General features: G+C 52.7%; 1 pseudogene; it reads left to right on the plus strand.

The window, feature by feature from the left end:
* The first annotated feature begins 901 nt into the window (after nt 1-901).
* LOC149332848 (endothelin-converting enzyme 1-like) overlaps nt 902-24,548 on the plus strand; it is a 29,053-nt pseudogene continuing 5,406 nt past the window's right edge.

Genomic DNA, 24,548 nt, shown 5'->3' on the forward strand with positions numbered 1-24,548 from the left:
CCTCGATCAGAGCTTGACCTGAGTCTAATATCGCCGCCAGACGTGCCGACGAGCCAGCAAAGCAAAACCATGACCCAATCAGGCTAAACACATGCGTTCGCACGTCTGATCGGTTAGCTACGTTAAAGCCCTGCCACTATTTCCTCCTCCAAACGCGTGAGGGCGTACGGCAGCCAAAAGGAAAAGCAGAAGCGGATATCCGCGGCGCGCGCACGCTCCACAAGCTAGGCGAAGAAGAACGGAGCTGCCGACTGGCCACGACGTCTGTGCTCCTCGGTTCTCTTCAGCAGTATCTTCCTTCTGAAAGGTAGGGACGAGAAGCACGCTCTCTCTCTTCTTCGTGACACCTGAAGTAAACCCGCTGGTCGTAGTCAGGCGCGTATTTGTTGGATGTCTAGATGAAAAAGCTGATCCGCTGTACGGCGCATGCAGTACGTTAGGCCTACCGATTCCGGGTAATGTGCTCGCTTACTTTGCATGCCGCTGGCTACGCCTAGGTGTGCCAACGATATATTGTCCTTTGAAATACTGTCCGTTCTCACGGACTGGCTTCTGAATAGTGTTTAGTGTGGCCCGGTCAGCATCGCAAGATCTCCAAATTAATCTGTGTTCACCCATTGGGAGCTGCAAGGATGTTTGCAGGAAGAGCCTGACCACTTGAGCATGGTCCAGTACGAAACGTGTTGGCCTGGACATTAGCAAGCAAGGCAGTACTCATACCCTCAGGATTGAAGCGCTTTATTTTGATACTCTTTCTTTCCTCTGTAGCCGTTGGTTTCGTTACTTGCGCATAATTTAGCTGCAATGTAAGAACTGTGCAATTTGCCATACCAGCCAGTTTCTCTAAAACGTGTCCTGGCAGGATTTGCTTGTGATGCCAAACGCTTATGCCCAGGTCACCATGCTCAAAGAAAGCGGCAGGGACGGTCATGGCGAAATGCAGCATCCACACCAGCACAATGGATTTAACGCGGAAGCCCTCTCACGCTGTTCCCACCGGGCCCCGGATCCTCAGAGCCCAGCGTGGCCACCGGTGTCCGGCACGAAATCTACGCGAAGGCGGCCACCAACGAAGCTCAGGATGAACCCGAGGTTGTGGAAAGCGCAACTGGTGGAGAGCTGCAGCCGCAGAGAATCGGCGAACTGGTCACACTTGGTGCGTCGGCACCTACAGCGGCCGATCAGGCAGATTCAACAACAGCTGTATCCGTACGTGCTGCCCTTAATCGCACTTTGTTGCAGTGATAGTGCACTATAGGGGATATTCTCCGCGTAAAGTGGCGTGGGCTTCGCTGTGTCCTGTTACCAACCTCGGGTCCGCCTGCTAACGAACGAAAAGGTAACCAACCCTTCTAGCTTGCACCTTACGGCCGTGCAATATGCGCTCTTGAGAAAGTCTTCTGTGATCATATGCGGTCCGGGTGCGCCTTGGTGAGGGAGAACTAGCTGGCGCGCACTCTTCGATTGTGCTGGGAGCCGAGAAGCCTAATTCTGTGGCCACATGAAGAACAATAAAACTAAACCCATGACTACGGCAGGTCAACCTACTGGGGAGTTAGTAATATCTATGAAGGGAGTGTTTAGAAGATTACAATGCAGATGATTCACTACGTACGATGGGCCCGGCGGCCGAGGTTGCATTCGACATACAACTTGGGGAAGAAGGGCGCAGTGGATGTGAAGTTTGTAGTGAGCCTGTATGGGAGGTGGGTGTGTGGGACCTATGGTGGGTACAGGGAGTGTGTATTGGCGGGACCTCATCCCTTGGGAGGTGCATGTAAGAACTGTGACTAGGCAGTAAACTTAATTTCCATTATTAGAGGAATGTGTGAGTTATACCGAAATGGAGGAGACTGGCAGCAGAGTATCCCTAGTGGAACTGGATGCATACGGGCTTTGCAGTAAGTGCCAGGTTTCACGCGGCTTGATGCTCGGCGTAGCTTGGCAGGAAAACTTGAAAAAAAGAACGGGCCTTTCACAAGACTTCCTTTCGAATTCATTAGCGAAGCTCTCTTTCCGCTATAAATATATCGAGTCATCTTCTCGGTTAGCTTTTAACCCTTGTCCTTCTCAAATATCCCCTTTTTCTTTTAAGTTTGCTCTTTACTAACTCCACAACAGGTGACCGCGTCCAAAAGAAGCGGCAACCGGCGCAAAGGACAGAAGCATCGTGAAAAGATGCGACGCGCCACCAAGGCGGATGGCACCGCGAGGATGGAGCTGCCTGCCACGCTATCCACCGCTGGCACCGAAGCCCACGGCGGCCTTCTGGCCGTCAGCACCTCCCCGTCTAGCGCCCCGAAAGTGAGCAGCGGAGAGGCCTCCACCGACAAGCAGCTGGACGAAGTGCCAGAAGCCGCCATTCCGGAGGCCACCGCCGCAGGTGCCACAGACGGAGGGCAAGAGCAGGTGCAGCAGGCGCCCAGAGAGCCAGTTCCTCCGGTGGAGGCACCTGCAGACCCCCCAGCTTCGCATGTGGAGTTTCCGGTGACCGCCACCGCTGCCGGAGAGCTTGATACGGAAGCGGTAAATCCTTCTGCTGGAACGCGCGTCATCGACTTTCTCTGTGGATTCGCGCCGAAAGTCGGTCAGGAACATTATCGGAACGAAAAGTAAATGGTCCATGAGAGCTAGTGCCCTGAAGTTTTGCAGCGGTGCAGTTTAACACTGCAGGCAGAGAACAAGGAGCGCCGCAAGCGCATTCTACCATGCCTAGCATCTATCGATGGAGAGAACCGTCGCGTATATCCAACAATTCTGGACAAAACCGTTCTTGAACGGGAACCGATTCATGAACGCAATTTTTCTCATATACAGTAACATTTCGCTATAACAACCAATACATACGCAGATCCCGCTTCTACAGGCTTGCATTTGTTTTCTATTAACGTTCTTGCTGTTGTTCGAAGTGTTTCTCATTGGTTTTCTATGGGAGTCTTAACTTCACGGTGCAAGTTACGGAAGCAACAAATTTTACTACACATCGGCAGAATGGACCATTACCTTCAAAATTTCCACACCATTACAATATTCCAATATTCAAAACTTTTGTACAAGAACCTTGGGCATTACTCGGTCCGGTTCAAAGCCTTTCGTGGTCCGTTTACTTGCCCTGCCAGTCGAATATTACCTGCGCTAAGTACAGTGAGGCCGTGGAAAACAACTCAGCCAGTGAGTAGTGAGCTTGAGGGCATTATCTCCAGTACCAACACGCTGTTTACCCATGTCACAAGCAGCGGCTTACCATATTCCTTGAAACGAAAGTACACAACCGATATTTGTGGCATGAAATCATAAACTAATAGGTGGTGAGATGTGAATACCAAGAATTATGGCTAGAAATAAGACAGAGGACAGTGCCCAGGAATCAGCGGAAAGTCAGAAAGCAGATACGAGTTGATATTTCAGCAAAAATTGTAGCTTTTCTGCTTTTCATGCTGGCAAACGCTTCATTACTATTTCTGCACAAAAAGAATGATGTTCTTACGGAGATATTGTGACGAAGACGACGAAGCTGGCAATGGCGCGGGACGGAGCGCTCGCGCTAGGCCAGCGGCCATTAAATCATCTCTTCTCCATTCTTCACCACGCCTCATTCTTCGGCTGGCCGCCACGTTACATTTCGTGTGAGGTGCTGGGGTCCCTTCATCGCCATCCTGGTCCCGGAGCTTCGGTGTCCTGCGCCTGCCATGGACGTCGGCTATGAGTGCCTGGTCCGCGCCGGCCGGCCATGCCCCAGCCCGCCCGACCTGAACCGACCTCGCCGCTCACCCCAGCCCCGTCCCCCGCCCGGACCACAAGACACGGCGACCCAAGACCCGACCGACCCGACCGACCCAAGACCCACACGTGAAGACACCGCCCCTCTGCCCCTGCCGGCCGGTGCGCCCACGGACCTCGGCCGTCAGCTCCTGGCACCCTCCGGCCCGGATTCTTCGTGGACCGGGACTCATCCTTCGATCATCTCATCCACTGCGGCGGCCAGCACCTCACCACTTTCTCCTTTCCGTCCCACCATCCTCTGAAGTTCATCACCATTTTGCGCGTCTCTGTCACCGATCGGGACGATCGCTCGGTGGCCCCGGGAAGTGTGACGAAGACGACGAAGCTGGGAGTGGCTCGGGACGGAGCGTTCGCGCTAGGCCAGCGGCCATTAAATCATCTCTTCTCCATCGTTCCCCACGTCTCATTCTTCGGCTGGCCACCACGTTACAATATATTAGTCAGTTACAGAAAATGAGCATTTTTCGTTCTCCGTTGCCCCGAAGTCGCGGCTTCTGTCCGTGCCCTAGTTACTGACGGTGCTGTTAACCAGGGTTTAATTATTAAAGTGACAGATGCACTGCTAAAAAAAATTTGGCGAGGTTCAGCTCTTCTAAACCTTGTTATACAGAGCGAAAGCTATTTTGCGTTGCTTCACAAGTCTAGCTTCTCGTTGCTCCTCGGTTTCAGCGGCTCTTTTAGCTCGTGTGCCCTGCAGTACACCTTCTCGGCGAGCTATATCGCCTGGATGATCGTACGCGGCTTGGCGGCGACGCCAAAGAGGACACACACGGTCCGGCGCGCGCCTCATCCGTGGCGAAACCGAAGCAGTAACCGCACGCGTAGCAACTGTTGCGCTCTCTCCTAGTCACGTGGCATCACAATGGCGAAGCCGGCTAGCACGCGCAGCTGCGCCTCTGCCAGCCTTCCTTCTCCTAGTCATGTGGCATCACAGCGAGGGAGCCGGCGAGTGCGCGCAGGTGCGCCACTGCTTCGCGGGTCACGTGGTGTGTCTATGCTCCGCGGCCTCAAGGTCAGACGCACATCAAGGTTGACCTTGGAGTGTGTTTGAAGAGTGCTAAAATATATATGAAATCACATCCTCAGGAGCGTTCTCGGTAAAAACAGGTCAGTGGCAGTGGCCATTAGCCTTTAGTGCACTCTGCTCCGGCGATGGCCAAGCTGTGGTGTTGGTGATGATTATGATAATGATGTAGGGCAATGTCCTGGGTGGTGGTGAAAACTTTTTAATAAACAACAGGAGAGTTTGCAGGCCAAAAATGGCCCTTTACATAGGTGGAGTCCTTAGTCCGGGACCCCGCTGGACGAGGCCGCTACTCGCGCCCGTTGGACTAGAGCCCTTTGAGACTCCAGCCCCGAGCAGTTGAGCAGGGCTGCCTCCCATGCCTCTCGGGAAGGGGAAGGATTGGGGGGAAGGGAAGGATTCTTTTGACAGGCCCAAACCATGTGGAAGGTATCGGAAACTTCCCCACAGTGAGGGCAGCGCCCATCAATTTTGGGGTCGAAATGTTTCACTATTGCAGGACACAACAGAGTGTTGGTCTGCAAGCGCCTCAGAGTTCGCTCATCAGCTTTACTCAGGCCCTTAGCAGGGACCGGGAAAAGACGATGGCGTTCGCAATAGTCGTCCAGAATTTCTCTGAACCGCAGAAGCGGTTGCACAATCTCCGAGCCGGAAGAGCCTGGGTGAGGTGCCCGGTAGGTAAGCGCTCGGGCAGCCGCGTCCGCAGCCTCATTACCTCTAACGCCCTGATGGCCTGGAGTCCAAACTATGCGTTTGGGCGAAGGGTCCGATTCCCTCACTGCGCGCTTTAATATACTCCAGGCTAAAGGTGAAATCTCGCCAGCCAGGTAGTGTTGACAGGCTCGACGCGAATCTGTCACGATTACCTTCGAATTCAAGTCCGAGGCGGCAAGCGCAATGGCTACTTCCTCAGCCTGTGCTGAATTTCGAGCTCGAAAGGAGAGCCCGTTAACGCATTGATCCTGGTGAACTACTGCGGCCGTGTAGAATCCATTGGGCGACGGCCCTGCCACGTCAACGTAGTATACACCCTGTTTGGATCCGTGTTGGTGTTCGAGGGCCCGAGCGCGCGCCTCTCGTCTGCCTTCGTGTGTATGTGTGTCCATGTTGCGCGGGAGTGGAGGGACCCAGAGCTTGTGACGCCATAGCTCCGGAATCCGACACGTCTCCTCTGGAGTGCACTCGTGTTGGATGTGCAAGCGGTCTAGCAGGCGGCGCCCGGATGCCGTCTGCGAGAGTCGCGTATATTGGTTCACGAGGTGGGCCTCTCGTAACTCCTGGTAGGAGTTGATCACCCCCAACGCCGACAACTTAGCATTGGAGGTGGCCACTGGGAGGCCCAGTGCTCGCTTTGTAGCCTTTCTAACGATGGTGTCGATTCTTATTTCTTGTTGTTTCGTAGTGCGAAGGTAGGGAGCGGAGTAGAGGATCCTGCTGGTCACGAAGGCATGGGCGAGCCGAAGCGCGTCCCTGCCTCGCAACCCGCCGCGCTTGTTAGAAACGCGATGGATCATGCGCCCGACCTGTTCGCCTACGCGCTTGAGTTTGGCAATAGTGGATTCCGGGCTGAGCCTGTTATGGATGAACAGACCTAGTATGCGGAGCTCCCCGACCTCTTTGATGGGGCCTCCCGTCAGAGAGATTTGCAAACTCGTGTTGTCCTTAGGATCGGATCTGATGTGCAGAAGTTCCGATTTTGCGGGAGCACATTGGAGACCACAGCCGATAGCGTAGCTATCGGTTATGGTGGCGGCCCGCTGAAGGCGGTCCTCCATTTCCCCAAGGCTCCCTTCGGTAGTCCAAATTGTTATGTCGTCCGCGTATAGTGCGTGATGAATGCCTTCCACCCGGGCCAATTGGTGGGGAAGCTGCATCATGGCAATGTTGAAAAGAAGTGGCGACAAGACCGCCCCTTGGGGTGTACCCCGTGTACCCATCGTGTATGGTCCGTATTCGTCATCCTCAATCTTGAGGAAGGCCTGACGCTTGGAGAGAAAGTCTCTTACATATGTGAATGCCTTGCGCCCACAATCAGTGGTACTCAAGTTAGCCAAGATGCTGCTATGACGAACGTTGTCAAAGGCCCCCTTAAGATCAAGGGCAAGGATGGCCTTGTCGTTGTGGCGCATGGCAGTGGGTCGTATTATGTAGCGGTGTAACTGGAGGAGGACGTCCTGCGCAGACATATGCGGTCGGAACCCGAACATAGTGTCTGCAAAGAGGCCCTTGGTCTCTATGTGTGGAGAGAGGCGATCCCTAACCATCGTCTCCATAAGCTTGCCCACACAAGAGGTTAGTGAGATGGGCCTCAGGTTGTCGGTATTCACTGGCTTGCCTGGCTTAGGGATGAAAGTGACCAAGGAGGTCTTCCATTCGGGAGGGAGTGGACGCCCGTCCCAAATCTGGTTAATGTACCCTAGCAGGTGGAGGTAGGCCGAATCTGGGAGGTTGGCCAACAGATTGACTGTTACGCGATCCCGACCCGGAGCCGTACCTCGCCGCATTTTAGCTAAAGCCGCCTTAAGGTCGTGTAACTCAAAAGGGGCATCAATGTCGGGATTCGGCTTTCCCGCGTACTCGTACTCGGGCCCAACTGGGTCCTCTATGCGGCAGAGATATCTGTCGCACAGGGTGTCCGCGAGTTGAGCCGTCGTACCTTGGTACCCGTGCAAAGCCCGCCGGAGCTGTCTTTGCGTCTCCCCTCTCGTTTGAGTGGGGTCGATGAGACTGCGAAAGAAGCGCCATGTTCCTCTCGAGCTCATCTGACGCGCTGCCGAATTACACTTCTCTATCCAGTTTGAATCGGTGAGCTGGGCAGCATACGCCGCAGCCTGCTCCGTGAGGTCGACAATGCGAGCTTTAAGTTTGCGATTCAGCTTTTGCTTCTTCCACCGTTTGGTAAGACTCCGGCGAGCCTCCCACAAGTGCAGGAGGTGATTGTCCACTGCAGGGATCTCTTCAGTGGTCTGAAGTGTCGTGACGTGTTGTCTTTGTATTGTGTCTAATTGCTTTGCCCACTCCGCATATCCGCCGGATAAGAGCACGGGAGGTATCTCTTTTGTTCGAAACTTATGCCAATCGGTCAATTTAGTGTGGCCCCACTTTTTGCGAGCCGCCTTCGCCAGAAGAGTGACCCGGAGAAGGCAGTGATCGCTACCAAGAGTCTCTCCCAGGTTCTCCCAGGTAGCGTCTCTGGTGTTCGTAACGAGAGTCAGGTCAGTAGTAGTAGTAGTAAAAACATTTATTTTTTTTTTTTTCAAAAGGAAGAGTTAGGGAGTAGGGGGATGGGGATAGATAGATGTGGAGATACAGTGGTCGGTCTTCCCTAGTCCAGGATACCGTTGGCCTCCGCCGCTGCCTTGGCCCTCGTCACCAGCATAAGCTGAGTGCTCGGGTCGGAGTCAGCCAGGAGGGCCTCCCACTGCTCTAGACTAGGGCTATTTACCTTTGGTAGTAAAGGGCTTTTTTCGCAGCCCCAGGTGGCGTGGTACGTTGTGGCGTAGCCCCCACACCACACGCACTCTTTCGCGTATCTGTTCGGCCACATTTTGTGATACATGGCTCTGCTTGGGTAGGTGTCTGTTTGTAGTCGTCTGAGCGTGGTGGCCTGCTCTCTGTCGAGGATATCCGCCGGAGCCGAGTACTTCTTGCGCGCTCCCAACAACGCCTTCATTGCCTCCCCGTAAGATTCTGGCGTGCTGAAGGGTTCCACCGGCAAACCCGCCCTCCGGTTCGTGAACCCTCGGACAACGGTGTCTGCCATGAGATTTCCCTCAACCCCAGTGTCAGGGACCCAAATGATGGTGTGTTGAATGTTTGTGTTGTTTGATCCATGTCTGTGTTGTTTTTGTTCGAAGAGGATACTCGCGGCTTTTCGGCCGATCCTTCCATCTCTGTACGCCCTTGCTGCAGCCTGAGAATCCGTGGCTATCCAGTAACTCAGTCCCTGCCGATTGGCTTCAGTCAGGGCTAGAGCTATGGCGATCTCTTCCGCTGCTTGTGTTGTCCTTGTGCGCACTGATGCACCAGTAACTATATTCCCATTGGCGTTCACTACTGCTACCGCCCTAGCGTTTTCCTTCGTTCTGTACTTGGACGCGTCAACATACAGAACCATCTGTTTCTTCTTTAGGAACCTGTCCAACTCCAATGATCTCGCCGCCCGTCTTCCTTCGTGGTTCTTCGGGTCCATGTTTCTGGGCACTGGTTTAACCAAGAAAGTGCTCCTAATTTGGCTGTCAATGTCTGTCTTGTCTTCGCCCTCGTCTTCTGCCGGGTATCCTAGCTTGATCAGTAGTGCGCGGCCAGCGGCTGTTCTTTTAAGTCTTTCCATTTGAAATCTGAGCATGGTTTCGCTGTGCTCCTCATAGGTGCCGTACACCCCCATGTTCATCAGCTTCTCTGTCGAGGCGCAGGTCATGACGCCTAAGGCTTGCTTATACGCCCTTCTGATGCATGTTTCCATTTTGTTCTTTTCCCCTTTGTTAGGTTGTAGGTACGGAAGCGCGTACGTCATCCTCGGTATGATGAGCGCAGAAGTGATCCGTAACGCATCTCGCTCCTTCACCCCTTTTCTCTTGTTCGTAATCCGGCTTAACATCCTGCATATCTGTTTCGTGGAGTGTTCCAAGAGCTGGATGGTATGGTCCCGTTTGCCTTTCTCCTGCAGCCACATCCCCAAGATGCGAAGCTTATTTGTCCTTCTTACGGGTTGTCCATCTATCTCTAATTCTATCGTTCCCCTGTCCTCTTTATTTTTGTGAAGTCTAATAAATTCTGATTTTTCTGGGGAGCACTGCATCCCGCTAAATAAAGCAAATTGACCGATCTCATCCGCCGCTCTTTGCAGTATTTCTTGCTTGTTTCCCGTCGATCCTTTTGTCGTCCACACTGTGATGTCGTCCGCATAAACTGAATGTTCTACATCTTTGATGTTTTTCAGTCTCCTAGTTAATCCAATCATTGCTATGTTAAAGAGCAAAGGTGAGATGATGGATCCTTGTGGCGTCCCTCTGTTTGGCGTCGTCTTCTTTTCTGACCTAATGTTGTTGATGCCGATCGTTGCTGTTCTGTTAGACAGGAAGGCCTTTACGTATGCGAAGATCCTTTCCCCACAGTTTGTTGCCGAGAGTTCTGTGAGAATGGCATTGTGGCCGATGTTGTCGAAGGCCCCCTTGAGGTCTACGGCCAAGATTACGCCTTCTCGAGTGCCCGATATTTGTTTTAGTACCGTGTCTCTTAACTGGAGCATCACGTCTTGCGTGGAGAGCCCCGTTCTGAACCCGAACATGGTATCCGGAAACAGACCGTTGTCCTCCATGTAAATGCTCAGTCTAGTCTTGACCACTTTCTCGTATAGTTTACCGAGGCATGAAGTTAGTGAAATGGGCCTAAGGTTCTCCAAACTGGGTGTTTTCCCTGGTTTAGGTATCACGATAATCTCAGCGTGTTTCCACTCCGCCGGGACCGTGCCCCTTTCCCAGTGCTCGTTGATTAGTCCAGTCAGGCTTTCGATTTGGTCATCACTGAGGTTTCTGATCATTGCATTTGTTACTTGATCTTTTCCCGGTGTTGTGTTCCTTGTGAATGACCTGGCAGCCGCGTATACCTCGTAGTCTTTTATCGGTTCATCCAGCTTCGAGTTCCTTGTCCCTGAATATACCATGGTGCAGGGTGGCACTTGCGTGCTTCCGACGTACCTGGACCAAAGAAAATCTGTAATCTGGGCGTCCGTTCCCTGAAAATTGTGCGTGATACGTTCTATCGTTTTGCTGTTTTCTCTTTTCGATTTTGTCGGGTCTATGAGGTGCCTGAGCAGCGCCCATGTTTTAGCGCTACCCAAGTTGCCGTTTAGTTCATTGCAAATTTGGTGCCAATTATCTCTAAGTAAGTTTGCAGTGTGGTCTTCTATCTCCTTATTGATCTGAGCTATTCTGAGTCTCAATTTCCTGTTATGTTTTTGTTTCTTCCATCTTTTCGTCAGTCCCCTACGAGCCCCCCAAAGATGTAGCAATCGTTTATCCGCACGTGGAAATTCATCGGTGACCTCTAGCTCTGTAGTATTGTCTCTGTGGACCTCCCGTAGTCGTTTGGTCCACTTTTCGATGTCCGTTATCGCAGTTCGTCCGGCTTCATTCTCCAACTGTTCACGGAATTTTTTCCAATCTGTGATTTTTGTCTTTCTCTGGATTGTGCTGAACCTTGTAAGTTTAATTTGCGTTTGAATTACGTAGTGGTCACTTCCGAACTGCTCCCCGGTGTTAGACCATTCGTAGTCTAGGATATTTCCTATGATGGTCAAATCAGGGCTAGTGTCTCTTGAAACGCTGTTTCCGACCCTAGTAGGGTATCTGCTATCGGTAACGATTTCCAGCCCGTGCGTGTCCACTCCATCTAGGATGGTTTTTCCTTTCTTTGTATTCATCTTGTAGCCCCACTCTTTGTGCGGAGCATTGAAATCTCCTACAATCACAAGGTGGTTTTGTTTTACCAGGCCGATCACCGCTCTAATGATTTCTCTGAAGTCATGTCTCTTCTTGCGAGGTGGTGAATATATGTTAAGTACGAATAGGCTCTTCTCCCCGCGCTTCTTAGGTATTACCTCTATTAAAAGGTGTTCTATATCTTCTTCTGGTGTCGTGTGCTTGTGCGTAGTGACCCCCTTCTGACATAAAATGGCCACTTTTTTAAATCTTTCATCTACTATGGTGTCGTAGCCGACTATCTTCGGCGAAGTGTTAGTTTCTTGCAGCGCTATTACAGTGGGAGGGTGTTTATGCTGCATTACATGTATGTTGAAATCGGTTTTTTTTCGAAATCCTCTACAGTTCCATTGCCATATTGTAAATTTTTCTTCTGCGTTAGCCATGATGGGACACTACTGCTGCGCCGCGAAGATCTTCGCGCTTTCGTTTAGGTCGACCTGTTCCGGTGCTCTTTTGTTTTGTCTCCTGAACAGTTCTGCCAATCTCTGATCGGTTGCGTTCAGTCTGCTCATGATTTGTTCCAGCGTCGCCAAGACTGTTTTCTGTTGCTCCTGTATTTGGTGCAGTGGTATAGTAGCATCTATTTCTTTCCTTACTTGCGGTTGTACGGCTGCTGGCCCTTGCGTGCTTGTTTTCGTCGTGGGCGATTGTACTCCGTGTACTTTTCCTCGGTTTGTATCATTTTCTTCTCTTTGTTGTCGCTGTTCTATAAATGAGAGCCTCCTTTTTAGTCGTTCATTTTCCTCTCTAAGTTCCCTGTTTGTTTTTTCTAGAGCTTCGAATCTAGCCTGTATCGAATAGTCTAGAGCAGTGGGATAGACTGGAGACTCGCTCCTAGACTGACTCACCTTCTTGGACTGCTTGGTCTTCTGTTTAGATGCAGAAGCGCCGTGAGCGTTCCCTCGAACCCAGGCGTTGTCGCCATCGTGGTCGGTGGTTCTCGCGTCTGCTAGCCCCGGAAAGTCTCCCTCTTTGAAGAACGGCGTTCGGCTTCTGCTGCCGCCGCGCCTGTTCCGAGACGCAGATCTCGAGGATCCGTTCTTTCCTTTCGTTTCGGCTTCCTCGCTGTCGAACCACCGCGGCCTGTGACCACCGTGGCAACTGCTTTCTTTTTTCTTGCCTTGCTGGTTCTGCTGGCCTTTCCGCTTGAGACGTTTCTTACATCGTATATCGCCCGTGGCGTGAGCTTCGCCGCACCACTCACACCTGGGCTCCCCACATTCGTGTCCGTCGACGTTGGCACGTTTGCATCTAGGACACTGCGGAATGGGTTCTGGTTCCGGGCAGACGTCTGATCGGTGCCCCTGCAGGTGGCATCTCAAGCACACCTGCTTCGTAGGTTGGTAAGGGTAAACTCTGTAAAGTCCTCCCATCACTGCGACTGTCTTGGGCAACCTCGGTCCGTCGAACGCGATGAGCGCTGACTCTGACTTCCCGAGCATTCTTGCGTAGACTGCACGAATTCCCGGCGTTGCTACTTGGATGTGGTTCATTAGGATCTCTTGCGTGGTGCCGGCCATCACTCCATGCACCACACCCCGGATAGTTCCCTCCGCCGTGGAGCAGTAGGCATTGAACTCGAATTGTTTGTCTCCGAGGCACAACTTCCTCGTCTTTTGCAGAGCTTCTGCCTTCGCACCATCTGGCGTCCGGACTATTATTATGTTTGAGATGGCTTTCACCGCGACAAGCATGTCGCCGATGTATACCAGGTTGCATTCCTTCACCAGGGCTTGTATGTAATCGCTGGGCTTGAAATCTCCCACTCTTAGGTTGTGGCTCTTCGGTCGGAATACGATTTTGTATCCTCCTTTCGGGAGCTGTACGAAATCTCGCCTGTTACCAGGGAGTGTCTTCAGTTGGTTGTTTGCAGCGGACGCCGGTGGCGCGTTCGGGACCATGGCGTTCGGTCCCGGCGTCCCAGGTTTCTGCTGCTGTGGCTCGCTCGTTCTCACTGGAGTCTTGTTTGCCTCCGAAGGTGTGCTTGCCTGACCGGTAGCTTTCCTATCCTTCTGGGCTCTGCGCTCCACTAATTCCTTCATCACTCGCCACGGGGTCTCGTTGACTGGGTAGACTCTTGGTTGTTCTTGCGGTCCCCTCGTAGCTCCAGCGTTGTTGGTGCTTGCAAGCTCCATGGCTTCGGGCTGGTCCGTACCCGGGTTATTTTCAATAACCGGGGCCGTAATGTGTGCCGCAGTCGATGCTGATGCCATACCGCCGTCGAGGCTGCTCAGCCCCGGTAGGGCCAGCGAAGCCCATGCGTCTCCTGCTTCGGCCACGGCCGACGCTACGTCGGCGTTAGGTGTAGCGTGGCTCTCGCCGCCTCAAGATTTCAATGTCCCGTAAGTGGAAAAATATTCTACTCACAGAGATAAAATTGGTGTCCAGATGGTCCTCGTAACTTCACGGAACACATCCAATAAACACTTTGCATTAAACTGGGGTTTTCCGGTCAAGAACACTGACGATTCACGGAGCCCATGCAGAGCACGTCCGCGTTCCCGCGCAGTTGGGTGTCCGTCAGGTCAGGGCATGTGTCTCGCGTAACCGAGTTGCCCACACGTGTGGGACAACACGGATCCGTGAGGAGTGTAAGACGAAGTGTGGAGATGAGCTCCGCCAGCTTGCGTCCTCTGGCCTTCTCAAAGTGGTAGCCCCAATGTAGGCTTGGAGCATTGAAGTCCCCAACGATCACTAGAGGTTCCTTGTCAGCCGATTTGAGCGCGCGGTAGAAGATTTCGTTGAAGGTCACGCGCGGCTTATGCGGGGGGCAGTAAATGTTAAGGACATGTATTGATGGGTCGCGGCGCTTGAGCGGCAGGACCTTGACCATACTGTATTCCTGTTCAGTCTCCAGTTCGAGGTCTACTGGGACTGCGGTGTACGCTTTGTTCACCAGGATGCACGTTGTAGGACCGCCTTGAAACGAGCTATACCCTGTGAATTTAGCATCTGCGCCGGGTTCCTGAAGAGCTAGGAGCGCCGGTGCGGTACCGAGAGACTGCAGGTAGAGCTGGAGGTGTGACCGTTTTTTCCAGCTCCGTAGACCCCTGCAGTTCCACTGTATGATCTCGAATTGCTCCGAATTGTTGTTGGCTTTCCGCTGGGGTCGGCTAGCCATCGTGAACGTGATTATTTAATTTTGGGGGCCAGGTCCCACCCCCGAAGGTGATGGGGCCTCAGGCAGAGGCACCAGCACGTCCGGAGAGAGAGCGGCCGGAATGTTTTCTAGTGAGCCTGTGGCCTGGCGAAGGACCACCTTCCGCCTGCGGAGGTCTGGTCGCGGAGACCGCGAGCGGGAGCGGCTTTGACTGAGTTGAGCTTCAATTTGGTCCTGAACGACAGAGAGAGCTGTCTCAGTAACCTGTGCCACTATAGCAGGCATGATTTTTGCCAATTCGGCCTGAAGAAGTTGCTGAATGGAGCCCCGGACCGCTTCCATGATTTTACCTGGCAGAGCATCAATTTCGCTCTCCAGGTTGTACAGGCGGCTCTCCACCATTGGCAGCCTACCAACCACTGTGGTGGCCGACTGCTGCGACACGCTTGTCAGCCCAGATGCGACCGAGGCATTCTCATCTCGGTCCTCCGGCTCGGCTAGTTCTATAGGCTCGGAAGGACCAGCTTGAGGTTCTTTACGTCCCTCTAACTTAGCCTCCAGCTCCTGAATTTTCCGCACTAGGAATTCTGTTTGGCGCCTAAGTTCAACATTTTGCCTCTGTAGGGCGGCTTCCGTAGGGGAGAGGGAGGGAGAAAGAGGCCCGGAGGCAGCCCTAGCCCAATCGCTCACCTTGTTTTGGGCGGTCGCTAGAGGCGGGAAATCCCCAGCGCTGAAGTTCGGCGACCTCGCCTGGGTCCCGGACTTCACAGCCGTCTTGACATGACCGGACTTGCCCGGCGCAGAAGTGGACTTGCTGTCCTTGGCATTGGTGGGCGGCGCTTGCTTCTGAGCCGACTTCCGCTTGCTTTGACTCCGTGATGGTCCCGGCTTGATCGGTTTCCGGTACTTGCCGACGCAGCCGGCAGCACCGGTGAAGTGGGCACCCGCGCACAGCAGACATCGGGGGGTGCACTCATGTTGTGGTATGCCCTCGGGTGTGGTGGCCACCTGAGAGCCGCAGAGGCCGCAGCGTCCCGACTGCGGCCGCGGGCAGATGTCAGCCCGGTGCCCCACCGTGCCGCATCGATGACAGGCGGGGATCGTCTTCTTGTACAGTCTCACAGGAATGCCCTGGTCGCTGCAGAAGATTTGGCGGGGTACCTTCTTCCCTTGAAAGGTGACCACTGCGATGGCGGTGCCGCCCAGCTTGCGCACAGAAAGTATTTCTCCGTGTCTCCACTCCAGCTTCTGCTTGAGGGAGGCCGACGTTTCGCCGGGGTGAACGTTGATCACTCCCTTGCAGACCTCGCCAGAAGCCTTGGCGTGCCCGCGAAACAGAAGCTGGCGGTCGCCGACCGTCAGCGTGACATCGCCGAGGAGCTTCTCAGCGGCTGGCACAGAGTTCACGCCACACACCAGCACATTTTGGTCCCACACGGGCCATACAGAGAGTTGCACCTCTCCACAGTCCCGTATGATGTTGCGCACGGCAACTCCGGCTTCACCTGGAGCGAAGGTGGCCTTCAGATCCAGCGTCTCGCGTGGCTTGAGCACCACGGTGAGGTCGTCGCGTCCAATGCGCGGCGTCTGCTGCGGCCGCCACTGGGGTTTGCAAGTTGCACCCTTCAAGGCCGCGCCACCGACACTTCCTTGCGAAGCGTGCGGGGACCGAACTGCCGCCTGGTGCTGGGCGGCGGCTCCAGTTGGCTTGGGAGCGTTCGTCTTCTGCCGGCGTCTCCAGATTTTGACCATATCTGCCAAATAGTCATCTTCCGATGTTGGAAGGTCCTCGGGTTGAACGGTTTCCATGCGTACGACTTGCATGGACAGCGGATCATAGCCGGTAACCGTATTTGGAGCCGCCATCGCCGGGGAATCCCCAGCCGGGGCTGGCGAACGCCGGCGAACGCCCCGCCGCCGTTAGGCTTAGCGCCGCGGCGGTGGGCGAAAGCTTCAAAATCTCAGAATTTCGTCAAAAATGGGCCCACCTTGATGGAAGTGGGGCCCACTTGTGCCGCTGATCTTCGCGGAGACGATGGTGCCAAGATTCGTGGGGTCCGAGTTGACAGACCGCAATAAGGAGCGATCAGAATAGGAGCCGATGTGCGCCCGTCTTCTCCCTTCGCGCGCCCTCAGCGTCCGCCACTCGGGAGACTCATGTCCTGTCATACCTACTGTGCCGGCTTTGCTCTTGCAGAGCATGATATTTTTTTTTTTTTCATTGCATCGGACTCATCCAGAGTCGGCTCTACTGTTTGTCTCACCTCACGCGCCTAATGCTCATGAAATACGGAGGAATGGAAGAAGGGTCCGTGTGCAGTGCACTCACTATGCTCTCGAGGTTGGTCATCGTCTTCACCAGATCCGCTGTCGATGGTTTCCGGGGCATGGTCGCTACCGATTTCCGCCTTGCGATGCGATCCAAGCGATTTCTCTTGCCCTGCAAGAGCGGATATATTTGCCAAAGTTAGGCAATCCTATTGTAACTATATGCTCGACAATGTGTTCAAGGGACATTAGAGATTGATGCATTTTTATTCTTCAGAATTAGCCTTGTTTCTGAGATTGGGAAGCCGTCTGGAGTTCGCCAGTAGCTACCAGCGGGCACCGAGTTAAGCCTACACTCTAGGGTTATTAAAAGCGACCCGAGATATCATAACGCAGACGGGACGCTGGATATGCCTGCTTTCGAACGTGCGGCACCTTCTGACAAAATACAAAACTGTGAGAGCCGGCACAGTAGGTATGTCCTGTCATACCTACTGTGCCGGCTCTCACAGTTTTGTATTTTGTCAGAAGGTGCCGCACGTTCGAAAGCAGGCATATCCAGCGTCCCGTCTGCGTTATGATATCTCGGGTCGCTTTTAATAACCCTAGAGTGTAGGCTTAACTCGGTGCCCGCTGGTAGCTACTGGCGAACTCCAGACGGCTTCCCAATCTCAGAAACAAGGCTAATTCTGAAGAATAAAAATGCATCAATCTCTAATGTCCCTTGAACACATTGTCGAGCATATAGTTACAATAGGATTGCCTAACTTTGGCAAATATATCCGCTCTTGCAGGGCAAGAGAAATCGCTTGGATCGCATCGCAAGGCGGAAATCGGTAGCGACCATGCCCCGGAAACCATCGACAGCGGATCTGGTGAAGACGATGACCAACCTCGAGAGCATAGTGAGTGCACTGCACACGGACCCTTCTTCCATTCCTCCGTATTTCATGAGCATTAGGCGCGTGAGGTGAGACAAACAGTAGAGCCGACTCTGGATGAGTCCGATGCAATGAAAAAAAAATATCATGCTCTGCAAGAGCAAAGCTGGAATGTGCAAACAAGCACTTGACCACACTAACGACTGCTTGGCTACTTTTCAAATAACTGCAAACATCTTTCATTACTTTTTTAAATTTTGATGTTTTTAGCTTTTGTTTTATTTTGCCTGGTGCATATTTGACGCGAGGCTGATGCGGCTGCGCGAGGCGCCGTGGTATAAAGGCGAAAGCCTATAATGCCTCATCGTTGTCGACAGAAGGTTGTCAGCAGATGTGTCCCGCTTTTTGTAGTCAGACCAGAAAAAAGTATTTGTGCACGATGGGATTCGAACCACCATCCTTCCGTTCCGCAGCCGAGCGTGCTAATCGCTACGCTACTTCCTGCCAACGCGTATTCCAGTCTCCTTGCCTCTAACTCTGGAAAGTGTTCGCAGAAAGGCGTCGAATCAAACGGATGCCTCCCAAACGCCCTCCAGTGTCTCCAGCATTTAATATTCACAAACAATTGTGTATTTAATTAACATCTTAACCACACCTCAGTCACACAAGCAGCAACAACCACACCTCAGTGACACAAGCAGCAACACCGCACTAAAGGCTTTCGCCTGACCGCACTTCAGGTCAACAAGGTGCCCCCACCTGAATGTTTTTATACGTGAGAGCGCGGTAGCTTTCCAAGACGTCAACGGAGGCGGAGTTTGTACACGTCATCCACCCTCTAGAAGTTCGCTCACGCCACCTTGGATGACGCTGTGGAAATTTCTACCACCAGTGCTGCTGCCTTGCCGTACAGACTATGTTAACCTCATGTGAAGGCACTCGTCGTGGCTATGAGGTACCGTCCTCACACATGTGAAACAGCGCGAAAGAATCCCGAAGGCGAAGCGAAAAAATGGCTGTGGCTCAACTTGGTTAAGCCTGGAAATTGCGAAAGCAATTGCGCCTTACTGCAATTGCGCACGCAATTAGATGTAATGTAGATGAGTATGCATCTAACCACCCCCAGAAATTGGTGTATGTAGCCTTGAACGTGAAGAGCTTGCACGTTCTCGCCGAGCTGCATACTGGGCACGTCGCTTAGAGAGTCTTCTTTCACGCTCTTCCTCCGTCTCTGTAGCTCGCTGTCGTTTCCTCCGTTCGTTACGACGAGCTGCCTTAGCGCTAGGCGGCATTGTCGCGAAGCAGATGTTAAGCCGCCGGTGGTTGGCACCGCCATTGCTCGCTGACGGCGCGAGTTGGGCCCTCAGCTCTTCGGCGTGACGTCACAACACCTGTTGCGCTCCTAGCGGAGAGCGCGGGAGTTAGGCGCCGGTGATGGCCACCGCCGCTTCTTTCGACGGCGCGAGATGGTCGCTCAGCTCTTCGGCGTGTCGTCACGCATGACGTCACACAGGGTTCAGCTAAACGTAAATGGTGGTCACCGCCGCGGCACGGCAGAGGCGTGAAAATGCAAGCAGTATTGCTTTCGCAATAAAAGGGACAGGAAAGAGACGTTGACTGCAACTGATTATCTTTGACTCTGGCTTCCCATATATTCCGCTAGTTTCGCTCAGTAAAATTCAGTTTTCACAGCGCTCTTTCCTGTCCCTTCTTCGTTTCGCCTTCGGGCTTCTTCTTTCTCGCTGTTTCATGTATGTCAAAATGGACCAACTAGCCCAGCGAAAAGTTCTCCATGAGGTACCGTATTCGCTTCGCCCATGAAATTCCTGGGTTTGAATCCGATCCATGCAATTGGATATTTTCTGTTTGTGTGACGCGCAAGGACCGCACACACATGGCTGAAATATCTCACCGCGGCCAGTAACGCTGGCGCATTGAAACAGTACCGCTGCAGGATGTGGGGAGAGGATGGCCACAACAGGAGCGCCGCTTCTTTCCGCAATCTGGCTGGCTTCTTGCGGCTTTGCGTAGGCGCAGAGACAGAGAATCTGTCTATTGTCAGGAATCAGTTTTCTTGGACTTCAGTTATAAATGTGAGGCAACTCAATATTGAAAGATGCCGTTATGACTATATGTTTGGGATTGGCCTAATCTTGAGATGAGTAGCAAAACCTCGTTTTTAAAGTTGGTCCTGAGCTTGCAAGAGTAGTTCGACTGCCATAGAAAACCGATGCGGTGCATTTTTGAAATTGAATAACAGAAAAACCTGGGAGTGTACCGAGGGAGATATTCTGCGGATATAGTGATTTATGATAAGCGATAAATTGCCTTCTCAAACAAGTTTCCACTGAAAAAAAAAGCAATGACGGACGATTTAGCGTAGTTAGGTTAAATGCGAACTAGGTGCTCTAATATTTTGGTTTTCACATCAGTTTCGGGTCGCGGCTCGCTTTTCACGGTCAAGCAGGCGTCAGACTAAGACCGGCTAAATCGTAGAGTGGGAGTCTTACTAAAGCTAAAGGGGACATTTCAGCTGCGAATTAAGGGTATGACGCGATAGCATGATTCTCGGCTTTACGTTCATGGGTCCCTGGCAGTCCTCTCACCAATCCTTGCGCAGTGGTGCAGCGGTTAAGCCATGCGCCACTGCCTTGCAATGGCAGGTGCTGCAACCGGTTTGGCTTCTGTGACCCAGGTTGCTCTTCTCGAGAGACCTCTCACGACAAATCATTAATTTAATCGCCGCCTGCCACGGTGTTTAGTCAGCTCACAATCCGCTCAGCAGATTGTGACGACGCCACCAGGCCGCGTGACCAAGGTGGTGTTGACGCTGCCACCAGTTGTTGGCGAAGATGGGTCGGTTCGGCGTCGTTGCTAGCTCGCTGCTGCTGCTGCTCGCTTGACGGAACCGTGGTCAAGCTACCGACACCGTTCCCACCACCACCACGACAGGAGTGCCGCCGAGTGAAAGAGTTAAGTGATGGGAGGAAGATTACAAGAGGGTTTATTTACATCTTTTTACAACATGGTTACAGACTGAAGTGAGGCTCCAAAAGAGGCTCTATGGGAGGTTAAGAGAGGCTCTAGTGAGTTCTGAAGTGAGCTGCTCTGCCGCATTCGTTCTCGACATTTATACTGCTCGCCTTCCCTAAATTCCCTAGGTTGAGGACGCCCACGCCGGGGTGGGAGGGGCCCAGATCACAAACAACACCAACTTGTGCGCACAAACACACCACTGCACTTAGGGCCACGCCCCCGTCACATGTGGAGTCTGAGGGAAAGAAGGTTGTCGTCGAGGTAGCGTTGACTGCGGTAGGTGATGGCCTCCGGCCAGTCGAAGGTTTCTGCGGGTCACCGACATCTGCTCATAATCAAAGACACCCGCCGCTCGAGGCCGGAACAAAGAGGTCACGAAAAGGCCAGAAAGTGGTTCCTCGTGCTTGGGTCGGAGATGATGCCCGCCAGCTTGTCGCGGTGCTTGGCACAACAAAGAGCAGCCGGAGACGAGGCCCCTTGTTCCCTGGCACGGTCACGGCAAATGGGGAAGATAACGTTCGTCTCCCCGAGGCGGCGGCGGCGTTCCACACGTGCAGGCACTTTGTGAAGGGGGTCTGGTTTTGGTCCTGTACTCCAACCGGGCAAACTCCGTAATTGAAGTCAGCTGTCACCTGGGTACTCTCAGTGCGTGCGGTCCAAGGTGGCAGGCCCGAAAGTAATCACGCTGAAGTTGCTCGCAGCTATGCACAGTAGAAACAGGTGTGCTGGCGGCCACCCGGCGAGACTTGTTGACGTCGATCTTAATAGCTCCTCCGCGGCCCGGAAAATCTCGAATGGCCAGCGTTCCCCACCGCTGGGCAGGAAGAGATGGGCTCGCGTCCACGTTGATATCTTGGCTTGCAACATCAACTCCCAAGGCAAACCCAAAGCCCCAAACCACCAAGAAAGGAAAGCATAGATGGGATGTTCCAAACAACAAAGCTACGCTCCACGCGCAAGCGTTCGGAATTCACTCAAGACCCACCAGGCTTCCTTTTAGTACCAAACAAAATCCTGTTTCAGAATAATGACCCCTCAATTTTGCCCGAATTTAGGGTCAAAGCGAGCGTCCGCGTCACATCTGAGGTCGCCAAAGACAGACTGCCGCGTTGTACGACAAGCGGGGGTGTGTCAAAGCCTACAAATTTTGAATAGAGACTCCATTCCTTATCAATCAAGCTCTGATCCCCTATACCACCCGGATATCGAAAGTCTGCTTAAAATTTGGCGCACGCTCAGTTTAATGCTCTGGCTCTTCTCAAAGAACCTTGATCGCTCGAGACTGAGAATCAACTGCTCCAGTTAAACTCACAAAAATGCGACTGCTCATCAAAATCGGTACTCATTCCAGTAAAGACGCAGAACTTCTCTTAAACTCATTGTGTCAGGCACCATAACCTATACCCAAGCTGCTACAGCTGTTCTCTACAAAATTCTGCAGCCACTTCAGTTGGTCAATCTCCGAATACCACAATCGGCTGACTAACCACACGCCAGTAAACAAGAGTACGCAGATATGCACAACTATGCGCATTTTCTTTGCCTTCGCAAGGCATTAGCTAGACTTCCGTTAATGTAGCAACAACTCCCTGGTATGTCAACCAAGCTTGACAGGTCTGAATCTACTATAGATACAACAGAAACCTGTGCCAACCTTCAAACACAGCAAAACTTCAATGCTCTGAACGGTTTCAACTATGCAGACAGCACATAGTCTTCTCAGGAATCTTCGCTACACTCCTTTAAGTGCCCTTATTTCTCTGTAGCATGGCAAATTGAACTCTTATTTCTAATTCAGACTTTAATCTTTCTCAGTTTTAAGAGAAAACGCAGTAACGTCCGATCACTCTAAATCTTTAGCTCAAAACAAAGTAGCCTTTCCATTTTTGATTTTGCACACAAAAAAAAAGGAACAAATAACCAGCTACTTTGAATGGCTACGCGGGGGTGAAAGCTGACTCACCTCCGCCGTGTCGAAGTGATTAGCCCTTCAGACGCGCCCTCTGGGGTCGCGCTTTGACTGATGACACTGCTGTCATTTCGCTACAAAAGGCCACTGAAAAAAGCCATCTACGACTCCCTCTGTCGTCTCCGCGCCCCCTCGACACGCTCAAAAAGCCTTGGTAGCGCATGCAAAGTCGAGAACCGGCTCTTGGCGACGCACAGCGACCAGCGCGAGAAGCTGTTCTTCGTTCTCGCCCCCAGCTGCCCCAGCACGAAGCTCGGCTACCCTTTCGCCCTGCGCGCTTCCCGGAATCCAGTGCCGAAAGTGAAGGACGCATCCTTCTTTTCAATTGCGCGCGGTGAACACGCCTGCGTGCGGGGTCTCTGTTTCTCAATCCCTGTGATCGCATGCGCTGACGGTCGCGCAACCTAGCGCATTCCGGTCTCTTGGGCCGCTTTGCCTTTTCCCTTGCCGCTTTCTTGCCAGGTACGGGTTGTCTGGGTTTTCCCGCAGGCCGATGCACTTTGAAAAACCCCCCTTTTTCTCTGCTTGGAAGATGCGGTCTTCCCTTTCTGTTACAGCGGTCCGGTTTACAACAATCCCCGCGTGTCGCCTGACCAGTAACTTTAGCCCCAAACTTGCGAGCTCTAATGCGGGAAGGCTTTTCTTTCCCTTCTGCCGCATTTCCACCTGTGATAACGTTATCACCTGTCCGCGCGCCTGAATTTAGGGCCTGACATTTCAACCTTTTCTTTTTTGTCCTTGCCCTTTTCCTTTTTCTCTTTGGACTTTCCGCGTGCACCACCTGAGCCAAGACTGTTTCCTCCAGCCCTTGACATGCATCGCGTGATCCTTCATTAGTCACAAAATTGACCTCTTTGCCTTCGCAACAGATGGTCATCTCTACAGAGCTGACAGACGGACCTTCAGCTGCCCCGGAAATGAGCAGTTCGCTCCCCTGAAGGTAGTCCTCTGCAGCTGGCTTATCGCTCTCAGTGCTTTCCTCTGAAACGCACTGCTCTTCTCGAATCGGGCTCTCTTCCTCTGTCTCAGCCTGGCTTTCAATACTGCGTTTTAACTCAACAGCAGCTTCACACTCTTTATACGCCAGCTTCGCCGAGGTAGCCATAACACTGGCTTGTTCACTGGCACCGCAGTGACGCCTCAAATCGGAGTTGCCACGATTCACAATTCCTAAAGGGCTCCCCTTTGTTTCCCCTTTGAAACCTCTGCCTTTGGGGAAATTATCCCTTTCACACCCGTGCCGGTTAGTCGCCTGTACAGGCCCCTTTCTAGCGTCCGCGCGCTTAACCAAATCGGCCACGGTTCCTACTCTCACTGCACAGCCTCTCTTCGGAGCTCTCTCTTTTCTAAACCGCGGGTGCCGGTTAGACTCCGTTTCTCGGCCCTTAATCGCAGGTTTGCGACTATCGAACTGGGCGATGGTTTGTTTAGCTAGCTTGGGAAGTCTCTCTTGGCTCGGCTTTGTCCGACGCCATCCGTGCCCTCTCCATTCGTTTTCTGAACGAGCTTTAGCGGAGTTACACCTAGCTAACTCTGAGACTGTCTCTGTAGCCTCTCTACTTTGGCTGCGCTCTGTCGTGTACCATCCATGCCTGTTGTGCGCCAATTCTCAATCCTTCCTTACGGCGTCACGTCTCTCTAACTCGGCGATGGACTGGAACATTGAAGGCCCTGTCTGCACGGAGATAGCGTCACTCAATGCTACTTCGTCCCCATTAAGACCACTGAGCCTTGCGAGCCGCCTTTTCTTAGCTTCGAGTTTAAGCTCCTTTAGCTCCGCTGCTAGTTTCTCCATAGCCTCGTCCCGAGCTCTTTTACTTTCCTGTAGCTGCGCCTCTAGTTTCACTCTTTCCGCTTCCTCAGCTCTTTTACGCTCCTGAATTTCCATTTCTTCAGCTCTTTCACGCTCCTGTTCGTTTGCCCACTTGTGCGTATTATCCCAAGCAATTTCAAAATCATCTTCTTCTTCCGTTTCAAAACTTTTGATTGCCTGGACAATATC

Source organism: Amblyomma mixtum, chromosome 8 (assembly GCF_055824585.1).
Source record: "Amblyomma mixtum isolate Tamu chromosome 8, ASM5582458v1, whole genome shotgun sequence".
Lineage (NCBI taxonomy): Eukaryota > Metazoa > Arthropoda > Arachnida > Ixodida > Ixodidae > Amblyomma > Amblyomma mixtum.